The sequence below is a fragment of the Bos indicus x Bos taurus genome, chromosome 2 (assembly GCF_003369695.1).
Source record: "Bos indicus x Bos taurus breed Angus x Brahman F1 hybrid chromosome 2, Bos_hybrid_MaternalHap_v2.0, whole genome shotgun sequence".
Classification (NCBI taxonomy): Eukaryota; Metazoa; Chordata; class Mammalia; order Artiodactyla; family Bovidae; genus Bos; species Bos indicus x Bos taurus.
Window position 1 is genome coordinate 121,030,806 of NC_040077.1, and position 5,100 is coordinate 121,035,905.

Genomic DNA, 5,100 nt, shown 5'->3' on the forward strand with positions numbered 1-5,100 from the left:
TCCGCTGAGAGGCGGGGCAGTCGACCAATCACGGGTGCTTCTGCGTTCAGGAAGGCGGGCCCTTGGACAAGAAGGTTGCTCAATGGCTTTGGTGCCCCCCTCCAGAGGCTGCGCTCTGAAGGCTCCAGTGCATGCGGAGTGATGGGAGTTGTGGTCTCACAGTTTATTTTTCGAGTAAAGCTACCCTGGACAAAACTACAACTACCAAGATGCCAAAAGGAGCAAGGACCAGCGCTTGTAAAGGCTAGAGCTCCGATCGGTCTTCTGAGTCCCACTTGACAGACCTGCGAAGTATCTGTCTCTTTGTCCCGAGAGCTAAAAACACGTTGTGTGTATTAAAACAGCCTACACAATAAGAGCTATGATCTGTCAATCCGCACACAACTGCCGGCGCTCTCCACAAAAAATCTGGAAATGAGTGACATGGTTTAATCTACTCAGCAGGTTTTTCTTGAACACCTGGAACACTCTCTTCCCTTGAAAGGCTTTCAGGTTTATATATACAAGTGAAATCGTTAAACAGCAGTACTGATGTGTTCTAAGTAACAGTACAGGCACGTTCTGAGGCTGTGAAATAAACAAACCAAGTTTAATGCTCCCAGCTTCGTTCTAACGGAGGGTACATTCGTTCGCGAGAGCTGTTGTAACAAAGTACTATTCAGTTCAGTTCAGTCGCTCAGTCGTGTCCGACTCTTTGCGACCCCATGAACCGCAGCACGCCAGGCCTCCCTGTCCATCACCAACTCCCGGAGTCCACCCAAACCATGTCCATTGAGTCGGTGATGCCATCTAACCATCTCATCCTCTGTCGTCCCCTTCTCCTCCTACCCTCATTCTTTCCCAGCATCAGGGTCTTTTCAAATGAGTCAGCTCTTCGCATCAGGTGGCCAAAGTACTGGAGTTTCAGCTTCAGCATCACTCCTTCCAATGAACACCCGGGACTGATCTCCTTTAGGATGGACTGGTTGGATCTCCTTGCAGTCCAAGGGACTCTCAAGAGTCTTCTCCAACACCACAGTTCAAAAGCATCAATTCTTCAGCGCTCAGCTTTCTTCACAGTCCAACTGTCACATCCATACATGACCACTGGAAAAATCATAGCCTTGACTAGACGGACCTTTGTTGACAAAGTAATGTCTCTGCTGTTGAATATGCTAACTAGGTTGGTCATAACTTTCCTTGCAAGGAGTAAGCGTCTTTTAATTTCATGGCTGCAGTCACCATCTGCAGTGATTTTGGAGCCCAGAAAAATAAAGTCAACCATTGTTTCCACTGTTTCCCCATCTATTTACCATGAAGTGATGGGACCAGATGCCATGATCTTAGTTTTCTGAATGTTGAGCTTTGAGCCAACTTTTTCACTTTCCTCTCACTTTCATCAAGAGGCTCTTTAGTTCTTCTTCACTTTCTGCCATAATTAAACTGGCTTAAACAACAGAAATTGATTGCCTCACAGATCTGGAGACTTGAAGTCCAAAATCCAGGTGTAGGCAGGATTAGTTCCTTGTAAAGGAAGAATCTGTTCCAAGGCTCTTTTCTTGACTTGCAGATGGCCATCTTCATGTGCACATGGTGCTCTCCCTGAATACATTTCTGTGTTCATATTCCCCTTTTTATAAGACAGTCATATTGAATTAGGCTTCCCCAATGGCTCTGTGGGTAAAGAACCCACCTGCAAAGCAGGAGGCTATGCGGGCTCAATCCCTGGGTTGGGAAGATTCCCTGGAGGAGGAAATGGCAACCTACTCCAGTATTCTTACCTGGAGAATCCCATGGATTGAGGAGCCTGGCAGACTACAGTCCATAGGGTCACAAAGAGTTGGACACGGCTGAGTGACTAAGCATGCACGTCGTATTAGATTAGGAGTTCACCTGACACCAGTACAACCTCATCTTAACCAGTTGCATCTGCAACAACCCTATTTCCAAATAAGATCACATTCTGAGATACTGGGGGTTAGGATTTCAACATAAGAGTTGCGGTGGTGAGATGGGGGGTACAATTCAACCCATAACAGGGAGAGATGGCCAATAAATAGATAGATGGTTTTTAAAAAGGAACTAAGTGAAGTGCATGGCAACGAGCTAAAAAGAGTGGTGAAGCAACAAAGAATGACTCAGTGGCTGGGTTAAGTTGAGGCTCCTGGATGGCCTCTCTCAGTTGGTGATGTTGCAACTGAGACCCTAACTAGGAGAAGTGAACCATGCTAACATTAAACAGAAGAGCATTCCAGGCCAAGGAAGAGTCAGTACAAAAGCTCTAAAACAGAAACAAGAGGATGACTCTGAATGAGAAGTGGATGACAGGCAGACCAGCTTAATGGGCATGCAACCTGTGCAATCCCATGCAGCCCCGCTCCCAGAAAGGCTCCATGCTTGCTTTAAGGCTCTGCTGCTCTAATTGCTGTCTTGCAGTTCTTAATAATTTTTTAACAAGGAGCCCCATATTTTCATTTTTTACTGGGTCCCACAAAGTATACAGCCAGTCTAGGTGACAGGAAATGTGAATGGATAAAAGAGCAGAAGCCAGATCATGTAGAGAATTGTAGGTTGGATTTTTTTGTGGTATGTTTTACATGGGATGAGATACCTTTGAAGGATCTTAAGCAGTGGAGAGAGATGATCTGATAGTAAGTGGTCCCAGTAAAAGATGCTGATAGCTGGGGTTAGGGGATGTGGGAGAGGTGGAGAGAGCTGGTTCACAATATATTGTAGAGCTTGTCAACAGTTAAACTGCAGCTCACTCTAAAGACAACTTAGATAATTTAAATAAAAATAATTTAAAAGGTGAAATGTCAGTCAAGCCCCATTGTACAATTCATCAGAGAAAAACAGTTTATTTATCTCTTGCAAAGCTAGATGCCAAGAGAAGAATAGCAGCACATCTTTACTCTCTGGGTGGCTTTCCTTGTCACACAGTTCCCAATGACCAGCTCAGGATCCAAGGACATTTGATCCCATGGCAGTGCAATAGTCATTGGAAGGGAGGCATCTTCAAGCTCAGCCTCTCACATCGTCTAACCAGAGAAGTCATGTCATTGGTGCCTTAACCTTAATTACAGCCATATATGGCACTCACCCTGTGTTATTAATTCTGCAATTCCTGGATCCAGGATCTGAATTTAAGGTATCAAATTTTATTGCTGTGCCAGATGATAGAAATATTCCAAGCTGCTAAAACATAGGGGCTTTTAAGACTTGGAAGCAAACGAAATGTCCCTCTAGAGATGAATGGATAAAGAAGATTTGGTATATCTACAATAGAACACTGCTGCTGCTGCTGCTAAGTCGCTTCAGTCGTGTCCGACTCTGTGCTACCCCATAGACGGCAGCCCACCAGCCTCCCCTGCCCCTGGGATTCTCCAGGCAAGAACACTGGAGTGGGTTGCCATTTCCTTCTCCAATGCATGAAAGTGAAAAGTGAAAGTGAAGCCACTCAGTCCTGTCTGACTCTTAGCGGCCCCATGGACTGCAGACTACCAGGCTCCTCCATCCATGGGATTTTCCAGGCAAGAGTACTGGAGTGGGGTGCCATTGCCTTCTCCGTCAATAGAATACTACTCAACCAGTAAAAAAAAATGAAATAATGCCATTTGCAGCAACATGGATGGACCTAGATATTATTATACTAAGTGAAAGTAAGTCAGACAAAGACAAATATCATAAGATATCACTTATATGTGGAGTCTAAAAAATACACTACAAATGAACTTATTTACAAAACAGGAGTAGACTCACAGACATAGAAAACAAACTTATGGTTACCAAAGGGGAAAGGCGGGGAGGGATAAATTAGGAATTTGGAATTAACAGATACATACTACTAATAGAAATAAAAGCAAAAATAAACAAAAGGAACCTAATCAAACATAAGCATTTGTACGGCAAAGGGAACCATAAACAAAATGAAAAGACAACCTCCAGATTGGGAGAAAATATTTGAAAATGATATGACCGACAAGGACTTAATCCAAAATATACAAACAGCACATACAACTCAAAAACAACTGAAAAACCCAACCCAATCAAAAAATGGGCAGAAGCTCTAAATAGACATTTCTCCAAAGAAGACATTCAGATGCCCAACAGACACATGAAAAAGAGCTCAGCATTACTAACTATCGGAGAAATGCAAGCCAGCACTACCATGAGGTATCACCTCTCACTGGTCAGAAAGGCCATCATTAAAAAATGTACAAATAACAAATGCTGGAGAGGATGTAGAGAAAAGGAAACTTTCCTGTGTTCTTGGTGGGACTGTAAATTGGTGCAGACACTATGGAAAACAGTCTGGAGGTTCTTCAAAGAACTAAAAATAGAGTTGCCATTTGATCTAGCAATCCCACTCCTGAGCATATATTCAGACAAAACTATAACTCAAAAAGATGCATGCATCGCTATGTTCATAGCAGCACTATTCACAATAGCCAAGACATGAGAACAACGGAAATGTCCTTTGACCGATGAATGGATAAAGAAGTTGTGGTACATATATAAAAAGAACAAAATAATGCCATTTGCAGTAACATGGATAGTCCTGGAGGTTATCATACTAAGTGAAATAAGTCAGGAAGAGAAAGACAAATACCATATGGTATCGCTTATATGTGGAATCTCAAATATGACACAAATGAATTTATCTACAGAAAAAAAAAAGACTCACAGATAATAGAAAACAGACTCGTGGGTTCCAGGGGGAGTGGAGGGTGGGGAAGGGATGGATCAGGAGTTTGGGATTAGCAGAGGCAAACTTTTATATATAGAGAATGGATAAACAACAAGGTCCTCCTGTATAGCACAGGGAGCTATATTCAATATTCTGGAATAAACCATAATGGAAAAGAATATGAAAAAGAAAGTATATCTATGTATAACTGAATCACTTTGCTGTACAGCAGAAATTAAAATATTGTAAAATCAACTATACTTCAATAAAATAAATTGGAAAAACCAGGTACACATTACACTGTATAGTACATGGAACTGTATTCATCCTGCAACCAAGAGTTCTCACCCCAAAATGAAAAGATCCCGCATGTCGCAATGAAGATCGAAGATCCTTCATGCTGCAACTAAAACCTGGTGCAACCACATAAATAA